Genomic DNA, 18,671 nt, shown 5'->3' with positions numbered 1-18,671 from the left:
GGCATGATAGATAGATTGATAGCTGGATGGATCTTTATTCATTTGTGGATGGTGTTTGGGAATTGGGACGACAGGATTGGAGACTAACGCCTGTAGGTGGCAACCATGGCTCATCAACTACTCAATTTCACGCGCGTGCGCGCGCACGCACGTGCATGCTTGATGCGTTAATGCCATTGATCCCTGATAATTGACGACCGCTGTGTGATTTAAATGGGCAGATGGACGCGCAGGCAAAGTGGTCCAAGTTAAAGTGGTCCCTGGGCGATCCGGGGACACACACACACACACACACACACACACACACACACACATCTCTCGGCTTCACTCGTGACTGGCCGCGCGCGTGCACGAGAGCAGTGCCCGTGGCTGCGCGCACACGCACGCTCCTGAAGTGTGCACCAGAGCAGGGGAAGTGAGAAGGGGAGGGGGGACCGTTTGGAACCGGCGCACAGACCTGCTTCGCTTGCACGGCACGGATGCGTTCCCGCGGAATTATTAGTAATAGCCGCGCTTATACGATCAATACATCGAATTGCTTTAGGTGATGGGGGCGGCAGCATGCGAGCGTTCTATTTGATTGACAATACACTTTGCCATATGCTGTGTCGTTTTAAAGCAATCTACGGCAGCCCGTTTGTCCTGTCCCAGGCGTGTGAAGCTTGCAGCGGGATGGATATCCCTAATTATATCCAAAGGAGGATTTTCGCCATTCTTCCTCCCACAGTTAATAGCCACATTCATATGGTGATTCAGTCCAAGTAAAGATCATTTTTCATTTTTTTAACAGCCTGATTATCATTTTGTATTTATTTTTTTTTTTTGCCGACAAGGAACCTGGTAGTAGCAGTCAATTTTGGGCTTGACTGGTTTGGGGAACAAGGGCGCCATCACAGACTCGATCCCCCCACCGTCATCTGAAACTCTGCAGGACCTCCCCCCCTCCTCTCTCTCTCAGTCCGGATCGGAATATTTTCCCGCCTGGTCCTGCTGCCGATGCCGGTCCAAGCTCATCCCCCATCCACTGGAACTGGGTGGCGTGAAGCGCAGATCCACGTAACTCTTTTTTTTTTTTTTAATGTTTGACATTTTTCGCAGGCGAGCATTGTGACTTCTAACATAGACTCGGACTGCAGCAGCCTCCCAGAAGCCCCTCTCACATGGAGATCTCCCAAAAGGGGAACCGGGGCCCTGCTGATTTTTCCTGCAACACGAACAATTTGTATTCACTCGAGAAAATGCGTAAGTATTTGATTGCATTCATTCAAATTCAGCCCACGTCAGGTGTGATGTGCACATTTTGGCGGGTTTTATCTCTCCACGGACGGGATTGAATGAAATACTTTAACGTACGGAAATGTACTTTTTATGCCTTTTCAATGCCGTGTGCTTTTTATGGTATCTGTCGCATCCACTTGCGTGTGCGTGCGTGCGCGCGCGCGTGTGTGCGAGAGAGAGGGAGAGAGATAGATATAAAGATATACCCACACTCCAGGTAGATAACGATATAAAGGATCGACATGGAGGGCAGCTATGCAACAAATTGCAGGTTTGAGCGCTTTGCTGGGGGCTGGAGGGATGTGTGAGACTCCCTGTTGCCAGTAGGACATCACTGCTAGAGGAGACGTACGTCATATGGTAATTCAAATTCAGTTCAGGTATTCTCAGCATACACGTTTGCAGCAGCAAAAAAAAAAAAAAAAAAAAAAAGAGGTGCAGGGATTGAGCCAGAAAGGCTGTTTCTTTGGAATTGCATCGAGCCATCTTATACAAACTTAAACTCACGCTTTATTCTTATTATTATTTCTTGTGTTCAATGTGTACATTCATGAGGTTTTTAAGACGCAGGATGAATATTAAAACTGTCCAGCATGATAGGCGGTCTGCCTCGCATCTGAACACACGTCTGAATAAGAGCTGTTCAACAGTGGGAGGTGCTGAAAATGACCCTATGCATCTTAAACTGGGACTACTTTATTCTCAAGTAGACTCTTACACACACACAGACAGCAATTTGACAGTCTGCACAGTGGAAATATTTCTACAAGATGTGCACCCATCCAGGTCATGGGGCACAGAAGGCCTCCTGGCATGCAATTTCAGTTCCAGTTCATCTCAAGGGTGTTTGATGGGGTTGGGGTTAGGGCTTGACTGTGGGGCATACCACCTTGATGGTCCTTGCTTCCGGATTTCCGGACACATGTATGGTCAAAAAAGATTTCAACTCCTCTGCAAGTAACTGGTTGTTTCATTGGTTAAGTGCTGAGTTTATATGTTCAAAGCCTCTTACAGGTTAATTTCAGACCATTTTAGAAGCATGTTAACAAGGATATCATTATTTATTGGCTGACTGAAAGGTGCTACTAAACCGTTTCTACCTTCAAGGTACTCAAAGAGCTTTTTGCTGGGTAGCCTCATTCAGACATTCCCATTAACATTCACCCGATGATGCTGCCATGGAGGGGAAATAAAGATCATTTACACTGATGACACAGCATAAGGGGCAACCGGGAGTTTATTATCTTGCTTCAACTGTGAGGCAACTATGAAAAAGTTAGGCAGTCTATTGGTGGGAATTCAGTGTCTGACCACAACATGGCATCGGTTCCATTGTGTGAGCTCCAGTGGTCTGACGCCAGCATGCTTAGGTTTTGGGAGATATTGTTATTAGTCTTATGTATGATTATGGATTTCTTTACATATTGTAGTACGTTCATTTTTGTAGAAAATACTCTCGAGCTTTGTCATAATAGAAATGCTATTTTTATGTTCAACTTGTTGGCTCATTTGTTCAAATTTCAATTCAAGCTCTTTTTAATCCACAACAGTGGTGCTCAGTAGGCGGCCTGCCAACGCTTTTCATTTGGGCACCCAATTATGAAACCATTCAATCTGGCTAAAGAAGTGCTAATTCATGCGGTACTTCCTCCAGTCCACAGGGGGCAATAGTGAGTTGTGCATGTCACAATGGAGCAGCAACAGAATAAGATGACTCACGTTTAAAGAAATATGGCGCTAATTACTCAAAAAAAAAAAGAACATTGGACTTCTAGACTCACTGGGACTATAAAATATACATTTACTAAAAATGTAGTACGGACACCAAACATCGCAACAACAGGTGAAAAAGTAAATGAGTTTAATATCTAATAATATATAATTACAATAAGCCATGGGCACCCCTATTTGAGACCTCAGTTGCTTGATGCAGTACAGGTAATATCTAATATCATAATATTATGTAGATATATACTGCATCTCTAATGGTAAATGGAGTTTGACTTGTGTAGCACTTTGACACTGTTAGCGCTAGCATCAGGAGCAAATGGGGCTTTGGTATTTGGGATCAATTATAACCCATTGTTTAATTGCCTAAACAAGTCAAACCGCCAACATCATAACACCTTTATTACCCATACGGCTGTTGCTTTGAGTAACCTTTTCACATTCTCCGCTGTCGGTTAAGACAACAGTAACAACGGCGTGCAGAGGCAGGATGCATAGCTTGTAAACACACTGCTCACTTTGCCATAACACATTCCATTGTACTTCATGTTGCAGATTCTGTAAAGCTTTTCTGACAAAAACTGGTCACTTAGGTTCCCACTTTGACATCACTGCTCTCCTTCTGTGGTGCCATCACAAAAAGACAAAATACACTCGCTGGGTTCATCCATGAGATGTTCACTAAGCTGTAATCATTGCCTCTAACTGTATAGTTTTGTAAAGCTCGGCTTTGGTTGAGGGCTGCCTTCTACGGTGCCATTATTTATCTTTGCATTGGATCCCATTAGACTGTCCACCGGTACGTAAAAGTTCCGTCAGTGAATGTATGTGCACACCCAATGACAAGTGTATGTTCTGCAGAGAAAAGAAGTGTCACTACTGTCACGGCCAGGGTGATTGTGTATGAAACCACTCTGGGAACTGTCATTTTTTTCCTTGAATTTGTGTTTGTCACCACAGCAGAAGAAATGTGATCACATAGACAGCCATTGCAGTTTTGGCATTTGCCTACCTGCTAAGGGACCAAATAGCTGCAAAGCATGCCAGAACCACTCACGAGATCAGCTTTGACAGAAGCTTTCACCATGGGAAATAAGGTCCTGGGCAAAAATGCATCTATCCAAGCATGCACGTCGTCTGCGACTGGTTCGCCATGGTGAACAATGACTCATCTAAGTAGTCAAGGTTTTCTCTTACCCAGGTTTTGTTCTTGTGCAACCTGCTGCGTCGAAATGCAGCGAACTACATCTTAATGGTAGCTGGATGCGACATCATCCAATATTGTGTTCCAACTTCTCGGCGACAATCTGTCATCTTAAACCTTAGACATAAGTAAGGCACGGTAAAGCACCAATTATATATCCCCAAGTGATTCTGTCTGTCGACCATTTTTCTCTTTCATTGTACCACACTCATGTCACGTCATTTGGTCATCAAATAGGTTCCGCATTGCAAATACCAGCGGAAGGCGCAAAATGCACCACAACATGCCGCCTTTTATTGAAGCCATAGATTTCTTGTTCGAACCGCAGGAGTCAAAATAATGAGAGAGCTGGCCGCGCCCAGACTTTTTGTACACAACATTAAGCATGGCGGCATTGTGGGGTGCTAATCACTGAGCAATTTCAGACCTCCAGTACCTGTCTTGGAAAAAAAATACGTGTTTTCCCCGGTTCTAATGACTGGTAAACAAACAAACAAAAAAAAGCCTCGATAACGGACATCTCGGCAGTTTGAGTTGTCTGTTCAGCATTGATGGTTGGATAGATTTTGAAAAAATAAGACAGCATTACACAAATAAATAACATTTTCAAGAGTTGTCAAGCCCAATTATTTTTTAAGAAAGGCCTTATACTATACACCGACTAAAAGCCATCATTATACTTTGTATTAGCGGTACTTTTCATGTAGAGAAGACTACAGCTAGAGTGGTAGTCAAGAGAATATAAACAGTTAACACGGTTACTCTGCCTTAACCATCTCTTGGTTAAGCAGGCGACTTCCTGATTCATGCAGGATGACAAACAGACAAGGGAAGCCATTATGGTTTTCTTTCTTTGCTGATTCAATCTGTAATAATACATTCCTGTATCCAAAAAAATGTTCCCCCTCATTTCTCAAGTATCAAAATAGTAGACATAATAAGATAAAATAAGCATCTAAGACATAAATATGACAAGTGTCTGTGGGCTCATTGGGTGGCAGAGTTGAGATTTAGCTCGTTGTGGGTTACAAACGCCAACGTAGGCCGTGTTATTTTGCTTGTTGTGCAATAATTCAAACATTCAATAAAAGCTTGTTGTTCAATTCCGGTGATTGGGTGTCTCATCAAACATTACAGTAACATTACTGACACCTAGTGGCCAGTGTAGTATACTATACTGTACATGCTATGTCTTTGAATGCGTCTTGTAAATGCCTTGTATTTTAGTTTATTTAGAAATGTTTATGCTTGAAAATGCTTGAGGTGAAACATACATAACATTTGCTTAAGTATGTACTTAAGTACTTTTGAAAAACTATGAAAAAGTGAAGTTGTGGAATTTGAAGAATGAAGTGGCTGAAAAAAACGGTACTCATATTAATAAAAACATGCACAATTGGGCTGAAATATGCTTTTCTTCAACAGGTCTAAATATCAACCTGTCAACAAGCAAAAATTAATTTCCTAATAACCTTGCTGCATGTGGCAATTGATGGAGGAGTCAGCATTTTGTGGGCTATGCATGATATGGCACATTGTATTGTTTCATCAGTTGATATTGTCAGCTTGGCCTTCTGCATTCCATTTTGTCTGTGATTTGAGGATTGGGGATGGGAGTGACGATAATTTATGTCTGCAGCTCTGTCCGAGTGGAAAGTGGAAAAAAACATCCCAGTCCCCCCAGGCTTGTTTTATCTTAAGTAATAAAGAAGGACTGTATGTGCTTGTGTATGAATATGTACAATATGCGTCTGGGTGACATAGATAAGTGAGTGGGACGCAGTTCGAGATTAGGCTGACTTGCAGCCAGCTCCTCTTTGATAGATAGTTCCCATCACCTTTCCACAAGTGCCTCCACACAACATGTGTTTGTGTCAAGTGAACAGACACTCCAATTTGGATGACTTGGACTGCCTGGAAGAGAGGAAAAAACGTCCAATATAAGCCAGTCTGGAGAGACTTACAGTATTCACTGTTGCATATTAAGTTATGCCTTTGTGCACCAGAAAGGGGATTATTCAGTGAATCCCGCTCTATGTCATTCACAAGTGTGCATTTCGAAATCATCTCATGGTAATGTGGTGACGACTAAAAAAAAAGACTGTTGCCTTGACTGTTCGTTTACAAACCAGTGTTTTATGTAGAGTGACACTGTTAATGTCACCATGACACATTTGCTGCTTTGACTGTAGCCCTCTCAGTCTTTTTTCTTCTCACCAGCACTAAGCTCCTCTGATCGGAAGACTACGCTCAGGCTTTTAGGTACACTGCACAGTTGTGCCTATTCAGCAACCAGACACTTTCTGTTAATGCTTTATATAGAGAACGCTGCATATATACATTTTGGCAATAAGGCCACAGTCAACTAATTATAAGCATCCTGACACTGTTTTCAGGAGCATAGATGTGAACCACATATTGTAAAATATCAACCTTTATGGAGAATCTGCTTTGACTAGACCAAACATGTTGTATACCCACAGCCAGTTTCAGGGAAAATAAACATAGTGGATGTTACTGTTACTTTCATGATGACGTTCGGAATTAGATGTGAGGTCAACATTTGCTTGAGATTTCGTGGCTTCACTCTGTCACGCATTTTCAAAAATATTCATTCATTCATTTTGTATACTGCTTATCTTCATGCTGGAGTCGAACCCAGCTCTCTTGGTCACCAGCCAATCAGAGGGCACATATAGACAAACAACCATTCACACTCACATTCATACCTATGGACAATTTGGAGTCACCAACTAACATAGCATGTTTTTGGAATGTGGGAGGAAACTCCACACAGAGATGCCTGTGCGGGGAATCGAACCCTAGGCTGAGTGGCCTGCGCGCTAACCACAGTGGTGCGCCCTTTTCAAAAATATACTATCTTATATATTATAATGTATTACCATCAGATATCATGTGTGAATTATAAAGGAAATAACTACAAAAGCACATTTTCAAGGAAACCAACGGCCAAATGAACAAAAATATGGCAAGTAAGGCATGTAGTAGAAGTTTGATGAAACACACAAGGGATTGATTGCCAGAACAACACACTTGTATTGCAGATTTGCATTATCTCACAACAGCCAAAATAATAATAATAATAACAACAACAATAATAATAATAATAATAATCATCATCATCATCATCATAATGACATGGGTCACTGATGCGGCATTAACCCACACGAGGCAGATTATCAATGCTACAACTACAAAGTATTACATTTTACAAATGAGCAATTCTACTTTGTGGAAATTCGCTTATCACGGACGGGTTTGGAAGCAATTACCATATTTTCTGGACTATAAGTCGCTCCGGACTATAAGTCGCACAAGGCCAAAAATGCATAATTAGGTAGAAAAAAACATACATAAGTCGCACTGGACTATAAGTTGCATTTTTTGCAGGTTTGTTTATTTTACAAATTACTTGACCAAAACAGACATTATGTCATCTACGAAGGCAAGTTCTAACAATAAAAGAATAGAGAACATGCTGAATAGGTGTAAGATATGCTAACAATGGTTATTCAGCCGCACAAAAAATAAACATCAAGAGAAAAGGAGTCCAGTGTTTATGTAACATAAACAGTTTTTTCATTTATAAGTCGCTCTGGAATCGCAGGAACAGCCAACCTATGGAAAAAAAGTGTGACTGGAAAATACGGTAATTGCGACAAACGAGGGATTACTGTACTCGCTCAATTGTCACCATTCTCTTTCTCGTCTCTAAATTATGCACAACTTCCGAAACAGAGATGCCCAAGCGGAGATCCGAACCCAAGTCTTCCCAATCTCGACCTCTATTATCTTTGCCTTTTAGTCAAAACAAGATATTCATACACATCAGCTTTTAATGTGCAAAACAGTGATTGGCATGTTTGTGTCTGTTCTGACATGACAAACCACAGACTATTTCTTTTTGGTTCATATTATCATACTGTTTTGGGCTTAAATCAATCTTAAAAGAACAATTCATTAAAGCAACATAGGCTACAGGTTTCGGTCAACGTTTTTATCCACACTGCCCTTGAAGATATATTCCCACAAGAATGTAACACAATTTAACTTACAACCTAATGAGGATGGACTTTCATCAAATTCGGTAACCTGATTTTTTTTTCCCCAAGCAGTACGCACATACAGTACATCCAAATGTCAGTGTGTTACTTCTTACCCGCTTAAGTCTGCTGAGAACAAACCCTGAGGAATGTTCCAAGAGAGTTGTCTGTACATTTAGTCTCAGGAGTATACTGAGTATGCCTCATAAGTTGCCGGAGTGATAAGCAAAGCTGAAGAGTGACCCACCTGCATGACACTGCAATCCCAGACTGAACCCAAAGTTACCCCACTAATCTGCAAATCCCTCTGCATGATACCGACCCAAGGCAAACAGAAGATGTGACAGAGGAAGCAACAAAGCACAGAAATAAATGGTAGAGCACAACAAGAGGCAGGTGGCTGAAAATGACGGCAGGCGGGGTGCCGATTGGCCGGGGAATGAAAGGGAACATGGCGGGGCAGACGAGGACTGCCCAGCTGAGAGGTGAAAATTTTAAACAGGTAGAAGTAATTAACCAGGCATTTACACAACAGAGAGGTGAAATGAGCCAATACAAACTGGAAGGTACTGAGTGTTCAGTACAAAGTACAAGTGGCCCTCCAGTTGCACACGGGTTCTGTCATAGAAGTCGGATCTTAAATTGTACCTAAATCAACTCCTAATCATTCACACCATCACGGAACACATGAAGGACATGTACAATGAAAATTAAATACAAGAATGAAAAGAAAGCGTAACAAAAACAGAGAACAATTCATGACCTTTATCCCTGTGGGAGGACGTTCAAAAGGCAGGAGAACAAATACAACAATCTTTTTGCTTTCTCCTCAATCAACATAAGGCTCACTGCGATATTGATTCTGATCTTTCAGCAAATATTAAGACCACTGCACTGCTTAGTTGCTGTCGCTTTTATAGTCGCAGATCCTTTAACACAGGGCCTTTTTTTACACATTCTAAAAATGTCATTTGACAAGAAAACTGAAAAAAAAAATCAACGGCAAAAAATGTATGTATGCAAAAAAAAGATTGTTTCCAATAATGAAGCCAATATGGTTTAAAAATGAAATCTAATGACCAGATATTATCAAATTACGAGTAAAAAAAACAATTTTAGTAGCATAAAGGGAACCTATTATGCTCATTTTTCAGTTGTGGACTCGTATAGAGCAGCTACACACAACAACCACCACAGAGCTTTAGAGTTATTCCAGAATCTTCACCCTTTTTAAATGTTTGCTTTTAATATAAAGCCATATGTGTTGGATTCTGAATCTGATCCAGAAGTAGAGACTGGACAGTCCAAAGTTTCTCAAAAAAAAAAAAGGTTACTTCAAGAAGTCTCTCAATGGTAAGTAGCTTTAGCATTTTAGTGTTTTCTACAGCATCGGTAGCCGAATGTGGCTTACATCTGGCTTACAGCCATGCCCATATAAGGAGTGACATCATCAAGGGGCAGTTTTATGACGCCATTTGAAACCTAACGTTTTGAGCCATCTCAAACTTCTTTCAGGGATCACTTCCAAATACGCAAACCTCATTATCTGAAACGTAGGCATCGTTTCACACGTGTATACAACATTCTAGATACATTTATAGGTCAAATGGAAAAAGCATAATAGGTCCCCTTTAAAGAAAGTATATTTTACAAGATGAAATACTATGAGCAAAAAACAAAATGATATTAGATTTACCAAAGTTGAAAATGTTTGTGAATAAATATTATGAAAAACACAACTTGAGCTGTACGTGTGAGCCCCTCCCCTGGGCCTGGATCCAGGGTGAAGCTCCTGCGTCCCCAGTCTGGGCAAGGTGCTGATAGGGTAAGTAGCTCAGTAATTTGTGACTGAGCCGAGGCTCTTTCAAATCTAGAGGCGCCAGTTACGGTGACTCGGGCATCTCGTCCAGATTCCTTCCTGGTGAGATTCCCCGGGTATGCCCAGCTGGGAGAAGGACCCAGGTCAGACATAAGACACTGTACAGGAATTTTGTCTCACGAGTTTGGACTTCCTTACTGAGACTGCTGCTCCTCTGATCCGCACTCGGATAAGTTAAAAAAATGGATGGATGGAATTTCCATCAATCGGGGGCGGCATTGAAATTGTGCATTGATTTTCAATAAAAACAAAAATGTCACAGAAAATACTGAATTATTAGCTTCCAGGCAAATCGAGTGTGTGTGGAGGAAAATTACGTATTTAATTCATTTTTGGGAGGGCATTTGAAACCACGAAATGCCGTAACATAAGGACCACTTGCACTGTACAGTATACAATCATTTATTTGCCTGTTGATTTTAAACTGATAAGTATCCCAGTTCAGATGGGAATTAGTCAGAAGAAGATGTATGCGGGTTGAAGTTGAGTCATCTTTAATCAGTGGGCTCAGTCTTGGTCTGATCAACCATATCAACCCCCACAGGCAAATAAAGAATACAAAATAAGAATAATAAAAAAAGAGCCTGATGTCAGAACGTTGTTGTTTAACTCTGTGGTTTGGCTGGAAGTGCTAATTAGAGACTCTCTCTTTATATGGAAAAGTGTATCAAAACTTTACACAAATAAGCCACAGAAGGAACAACAAACGTGATATAATAAGCCAGCAACTAACTATTTGACCAGAGCGTCACTTCAAACTTCATGAGGCCAACCGCCAGCAAAGTCAGCCTATTTCTTTTCATTTGATGTGTCAAGTTTGAACCCAGTTGAGGTGAAAACGAGTCCTTGGAAGGGCTTTTCCTCAAAGCCCCGGCAAATCTCATTGTCTGCTTATCAGGCTCGAATTTACTCTGCCTTACTGAGATATTCCCTTGGAGAATTTGGGATAATAGCTGAAGTGATGACTGTCATGATGAGGCTCGTTTTTTTTCTCATGTTAAATGCGCGCCCCCCCCGCTTCTTTTTGGCATCCCTCTAGCCGAAATTCCAGTTATCATAAGACAACATGCATTTCATCTCTCACTTAAACAGAGGGGTCATTAATAAGAGTATTTTATTCCTTGACATTCATGTAGCAACACAATGCAATTAAGGGAGCAGCTAAATTACAAAAATGCAAAAATGATATGAACTACGATATCAATGCTTTGCACGAATAGTCGCTGCGAGAATACAGGCAGAATTGGAGCATCAGTAACTAGCCCCTAGTCAAACACTACTAAACCAAAACGGGGCCTCTTATATGGCTGACAAGATTGACTCAATCGTCTGTGGCTCGGCGCCGCCGCATTTGCTACATTTCCTCCCGTTTATGACAACAGCTTTCTTCCTACTACTGTTTTCTGTGACTGAACAAGACTGTAAGAACATCCTGTTCCCTTGTTGCCATGTACTAATACATTATTGGTGAACCGCCTTGTTCGCCACAAGAGGGTTTTGTCACTTAAATTCAGGGGAAACACGAAGAAAGACCTTCTGTGATCCAATTCATTTTGCCTTGTATCATCAATAGTAGCGCAAAGTATTCTTTTTTTTGCTGTGACATTTTCTAGGCTGTGTATGCTTTGCAGATATTGTCCTTAAGGAGTGTGCTTATTTTAATTTTCTTTTGTTTTGATATGTATTTGTCAGTTTGAACACGTTGTGGGAATAGAGACAGTTGTCAAACTCTGGATGGATTGTACATTTTAAATAAGTAGACCATTTCAGCTCATTGAAATACGGATTATGACAGGATTAATACAACGCTTCCCAAAATTGTCAGTATTGGTATTTTAAGGAAAGCTATGAAAAAGAAAAATACAGTATCTGCCTTGGAATGAATCTGGACTTTGGTTTTGGTTTGGTAAAGGCAGTGCCTTTACTTTGGTTGGTGGGTGATGAGAGCCCACCAGTGTTGGGAATCAAGGCCACTCTCTCTTTGTATGCCACGACATGTTTTTGTTCGAGGTTTGAACTACAGCCCCATCCAAAAATGATCCTCTAAGCATCCCACTGCATCCCTGCAACCATCGTAAGCATTTGCATATGTTCCCCTTCTCCAACGTCCGTACTGTGTCACTGCATAGCGAGGTAAAGCTCCCACAAATGAGTGGCTGCTGGGGCATTTGGTACCTGGGCCTTTAGTGGGGCGGACATAATTTAATACAGTAAACCTTGGATATATCGGATTCAATTATTCCCACTGGTTTTGTCCCATATAAGCGAAATCCGTTATATGCGTATACCGGAAAATGTCCGTTTTACGCATATATCGGATTTATATCTGGTATATGCGTAAATCGGATTTTATCCGTTATAAAAAGGCACTTCCTTGACTATGTTTCCAATGTACCTGGACTGGGCAAATGACGTCGTATAGCGGCCTGTCACGATTCGGCGAATCGGAGCGCCACGATGCGGCCATCCGATATATGCGAGGGAAATTTAATGGAAATGCATTGGAACGGGACTGGAGATTTTGTCCGAAATAGGCGAAATCCGTTATAAAAAATCCGATATATGCAATGAATTTTTATTGGAAATGCATTACAGAAAAATCGGTTCTTTTTTATCTGTCCGTTGTGAGCGAATTTCCGATATATCCGAGATTTACTGTAATAAATACACTACGTGCGATTATGCAGGATTTTGAATCAGGGTTGTCTGTGTTAGCGGCGCTTTATACCGGCATTTGGAGTGAGGTAAAATCACAACGCATGAAGTAAGATTGCCGCGATACCAGCTACTTTATCAATAATCATATCAGTATCATATATCATATCATATCTCCAAGTACATAGTCGCTGATACATTTGACTTACATTAGTGCTCAACCAATCGGGACTAGAGGCCTGCAAGCTGGCCCTGAGAGTTGAATCTTGAGTCTGATTGGCTAAAAAAAAAAACACCCTCATTGCTAATAGTGTGTATGTGACGGGGCAGCACTCGTGATTCTGAAGGCCTGGGGCAGATGACATTGATATGACAACACACAGGAGGTGAAATCTGCAAAAAAAACAAACAAAAAAAAAATAACATATACATGCACTACAGGAAGCACTGCAGCCAAGAAACACGCTACCAAATCAGTATAAATTAAATGAATTTAATGGAACAAATACTACAATTTCAATTTGAAGTGTACTACAGTGCTGCCAGCAATGGTTAGGCCAGCAGAGAAGGCCTTTCCCTGACTGTACTCCATTGCAATTCATCAAAATGTAACCGAATCAGGTTCAGGTTTTGTCTTTCAATGCTAAAAAATGTTGATGTTTTTATGCTTATACAGGGATAGATACCATGGTGGTGGCCAAACGCTTCAGTGTGTGATTGCTTTAACTGTTTAACCCATTATTCAATGCTGTGTCATTCTCTATGTAACAATGTGGAATGCATGTCATGCACACTTTTTATGGATTTATTTATACGTTTCAAATGCCAGTGGTAAAACCCTCAGCCTTAATTATTTCTCACATTGCTAACATTTGTTACACTCAGTAAACATTGCACATTTCACTCTAATGGCTCCGTGGATGCCCCACTGAAGTTGAATTTTGAAAGCCCATCTAAATAACACCTGCTGTTTGGACTTTAATTATCCAAGCAGGGAATAAGGATGCAAACTGAGTGGGAGTTCCCTGATCTTTATCTCATTCACATCTTGGTAATGAAAATCATCATAATTACGGGCCTGTTAATAACACTAACTCTGGTTGACTAAGCTAGTTACCACTTGAAGAGGGTACAGGACAGGGGAAACTTCTAAGATTCCGATTTGGACTAAAATTACTGCCAAAAATATGTCTCTGTTTCTTTATTGTTTGCTAGTTTACTGTGTTGCTATGCAGTTAAACTGTACCCAATGTGAGCAGTAGATAACCGCAGTAAAGCCACATCACCACTGTGCCTCAGCCTACATTAAAAAAAAGGAAATTATAACAGTAATTGTTCCAAAAGAAAACATATTTTGTTCTGATTATATAATGTTCATCACATTGCAAACCAAGAGTCTCAAACATGTTATTTCATTACAAAATGTGAAATAAAAAAGGGAATTGTGAGATAGCAGCACAATTGTGTATATAACGCCAAAAAATATAGTCAGAGCACTTGAAAAAGTGTGAATCACAATATTGGGGGGGGTGGCGCTTGGCGAAGGTCTGCCCTTACGCAGATTTTTGCGTGTTGGGGGTAGGCGGTCGGTGCGTTGTACGCTCATTTGCAGCGGTATGCACGCATGTCACACATGTCACACGTGTCTGTAGCCTCGATGCAGCATGCTTACATCGAAAGTTCCTCCCACTCTAAAAGTGCTGCCTCGGTTCTGCATCCTTCCAAATCTTGTGTGCTTCCTCCAGAACAAAAAGGAGTAGTATCCTAGTATCATACGCAAATAATACCAACTTTAAATATTTTGTAACTTTACAGATGTCATTGATATACAAGTTGAACAGTTTTGGTCCCAGTATTGAGCCCTGGGGTACTCCACATGTAATATTTACATTTGCTGATGTCACATATTGTTATGCATATTGCACATAGCAATGTAGCTTTAGACCTTTGATGTAGTCTGTAGTCTTTGATGTAGATTACTTACCTTTCTAATTGTGTTATTTTGTTATTAGGTTATAGTGATTGAAGCTTTCGTCACCTCCATAAAGTCCTTTGCAAGTTCAATCAGTGCCATGAGGTTTGAAATGTTAGCTCTGTATCCGTACTGATTTTTTGCTAGTAATTCATTCTTAAGTTATTTTTCCAACCTACCATTGAGTAGCTTCTTGATTATTTTAGAACATTTTGGCAATAAGGAAACTGGTTGGTAGTTTGGAAAATCTCAATTTTTAAGAATTGGAACTACTTTTGCTGTTTCCCTATTGTTGGCAAATTTTTCATTCTGAAATTATATGTGAGCGCTTCTACAATCCCATTGATTACTTTTTTTTTAATTTTTTTCCATTTCAATTCCAATATCAATGATTTTGTTTTTTTGCCACATCAGTAAGAACATGGAATTATCAGTCTTTTCTGTGATTTCACGCCTTTCCGCCATCCTCCCAGAATGTTGGCATCCCTTCTTTCAGTTTTGGACAAATATTTACAAAGTGGTTGTTAAAGTTTTCAACTACCTCATTCATATCATCAGAATTGGTATTTCTAACCATGAAAAATGAGGGTAGTTTTCTTATTACTGTCCCTAATAATACTGTTGAAAATGACCTAGGTTGCTCTAATGTTATTTTGTCTAATATGCTTTTCTGCTTCTTTATTTTGCTGACTAACACATTTCCTGTATAATGTATTCTTCTTCTTACGAGCATTTTAAGTCCTTTTGTCAGCCATGACTGATTGTCTTTCTTTTGCTTCTTGGACATTTCTCTCCAGTTATCTATATAGTTGTATATATAAATATATATACTCAGTAGTAAAGTTACCACAGGAATACCTGGCTTGTGGCGGCATCGCTTTTTCATCCTTGGATGTTGACTCTTCCTATCATTGCGAAGCACAATTCACCAAGCGTTGGATTGTTCAGTCAGTAACAGGGAACGTGAGCTGGGGTTAGCCCGTGGAGACAGACAAAAAAAGGTAGATCAGGTCGTTTGTAAGAAGACGACACTTGTTAAAAGTTGCATCAAAGTATGTACATCTTTTAAAGGACAAGTGTACCAAAAGACATGATGTGGAGACCCTACTTTACATCACGTATGTCACAAACCAGCCAGATATATCAGATAAATCAGCACTTTGTAAGAAAACTATACAAACTCTTTCTCGAGAGGATAAACTAAGTGGAACCTTGATATGCTTTAAAATATAACACTGACAAAAATGGTGACATTTCTTGTTTGTTGTCAAAATAACTTTCGGAGGAAGACTTATAAAAGATCATTACAGTGCATTCTGAGCAGCAGACTAAATATTACAATGAAATAATTATACATGTTGTTAGTGATACTAAATACGTTCATAAAACAATCCATGCTACTATTTGTACAGCATTATCAATATGAATGTATCCAATATGAGTCACTTTGACCAAGGACATAAATTTAGCTTTCAGTTTGTAAGTGCACTTTGTAAGTGGAAGCCAATTTGAGTACGCCAGCCACCATGATGAGCAGCATCTGCAGTGACATGATCGCATATATTTCTCTCTCTCGCTATTTATATAGATTCTATTTATATATGTGTGTGAAGGTAATTATGCATATTTTTGTTGAAAGCAATATATGTATGCATAACATTACCTTACCTTTGGTGTATTGTTACTGTTTAATTCATTTCCATAGCTTCTCAACATTTTTGTCAGGTAACAAATGCAGGTTTAATTTATTCATGAGTAATTAGTAGACTGGTTTGAAAATAAATCCACCAAATTGACAACTGTCGGGGGTGTTTGGGAGCAAAACAAAATGTGTTAAGTTTGACACTAATGGAGCTATACAGGCCCAAATATGACAAATGATAACATAAAACAGGCATGAGCGGTTAGGTCGTGCTCATGTAAACTATTATAATGTATCATTATGAAGTCATACGCATATGTTGGAACACAACCTTGTGTGGCGGCTCCGTGTTTCAGTGTTGTGCACCGTTTGTCTAGTGATAAACATTCCAGTTCGATTTTTTTATTCCTCTTCAGGAAAATACAGAGAATTATGGTTGGCAAACAGTAAAATGTGCGTGTTTTTTATGGATTCATGTGCTGTTAAGATGCACAAAAAAAAACTAGACAGCAGGCGAGTGAGACTGCCCGTGATGCACTGAAATATCTTAGGTGACAGAAATTGTTGTATTCACACGTTCTTCATGGACGGTTTGTTCCAACACCAACATTCTGCTAAGGCTATCTGTGATTGGCTAAATGAAGCAGAGAAAATGCTGCGGCAGAGCAGAGCTGATGACGGACTGTGTGTGTCGACTGTTGATTACGGCGAGAGCCTGTCGTTCTGTCTATTTCATATTCATGAGCCAAATGGTGCACGTTGTAATATTCATGAACAAATTAGACGTTCAAAACACCACTGTGAGCAAGGCTGTATGCGAAATACGTCGGGGCACGTTACGGCTTTTTTCTTTGAACTCTATTCTCCTACATCCTTTAAATACGTATGTCTGCATCTCCAACCTTGATTCTGACATCTCTTTGGAAATCAGATCAATTGTATTATATTGAACATTTGTATTGAATTGTATTGATTGTACTGTCTTATTTCCCATGGAATTTTGACTTTCCGCATGTTTCTGTCCACGAGCAGTGCTGTGTGAGATGCGAGAGCCAATTCTTGTTAAAGGAGCTTTTATCCTTTTTCTGACCAAATAGTTTAGCATTTTGCCCTTCCATAGACTTGCAAAGGCAGCTTTAACAGGAAATTCAGAATGAATACTTTATTGAACTGTTGGTGTATACACTAGATCCCTGCTTTTCACAGGTGTTACGTTCTGTGATGACCAGAGAAGGGTGAAAAAACGCCAGTAACTGAACCATCCATCTATGCATCCATCCATCCGTCCATCCATCCATCCATCCATCCATTTTTTATACCGCTTATCCTCACAAGGGTCGCATGCTGAGCCTATCCCAGCCGTTTTCAGGCAAGAACGTCCATAAAAAATTTAAAATATTTGACACAACCCTCATGCTCACTTGACGCTGACATTCTCCTCCGATTTCAGATCAACATTTGCAATAAAAGTGCCATTAAATGTATTAAATTATTAAATTAGATAGAGCTGCAGATCCCTCCCTTTCTCTTTTCAATTGCAATTGGTCAGTCACAAGACAATTATGGTAGAGAAGACAACTACGATGCGTTCAAGGACTGCCGGACAAAGTGAAAGATACAATCGCTTGATGAAAAAGCATAATCAGTGAAGCTTAAAGACAAACATGTAAAACGTATGGGCTTTCTAACAGTGATAAATGTATGCTGTCCACTTTACCTGTATTACATATTTATCATTCAATACTAATTTATGGTCAATTAAATGTGTTTTCTGTGGCTGAATCATGAATGTGAGGGGATCCACCGTTGACAAAAAATACATTGTTTGCCTCGTCCACTACGACTTATTTGAACTGATTTGAATTTATTATGATTCATTTTGAAATGGGCTATTCAGAGATATGATCAATTCACTTCAAATCCTTCTCTGGTTTGCCATAAGCCTTTTCCTGAAATCCCTCAGTGAAGACCATTTTCAACTAAAAACTGTATCAACTGTCCACACTTTTTCCACCCGCATACTGAAAATGAAAGGGTGCTCGGCCAGTTTGATATTTTATAAAGCAACACATGTAGATATGCTAAGACGTGATACATGTGGTATGTATTTCAAGAAAAACAAAACTGCATCTCAGCTTTGAGATATAGGTGAAAGCATATTATGTATGCAGCTCTTTTTCCTTGTCCAGTGCAGACCTTCCAATGTGTACACATATATAGTACTCAACATGCAATTTGACTTTTCAATA

The 18,671-nt window shown here is 40.1% G+C and overlaps 1 protein-coding gene across 1 annotated transcript in view; it reads left to right on the top strand.

The window, feature by feature from the left end:
• Positions 1-423: 423 nt before the first annotated feature.
• LOC131139798 (leucine-rich repeat-containing protein 4C-like) overlaps positions 424-18,671 on the top strand; it is a 58,737-nt gene continuing 40,489 nt past the window's right edge. The window contains exon 1 of the mRNA XM_058089696.1: positions 424-1,242. The gene's annotated coding sequence lies outside the window, so the exon portion shown is untranslated. The remainder of the gene's footprint in view (positions 1,243-18,671) is intronic.

The sequence above is a fragment of the Doryrhamphus excisus genome, chromosome 12, assembly GCF_030265055.1.
Source record: "Doryrhamphus excisus isolate RoL2022-K1 chromosome 12, RoL_Dexc_1.0, whole genome shotgun sequence".
Lineage (NCBI taxonomy): Eukaryota > Metazoa > Chordata > Actinopteri > Syngnathiformes > Syngnathidae > Doryrhamphus > Doryrhamphus excisus.
The sequence above is the reverse complement of the archived record's forward strand: the minus strand, read 5'-3'. Positions and strand labels throughout refer to the sequence as shown.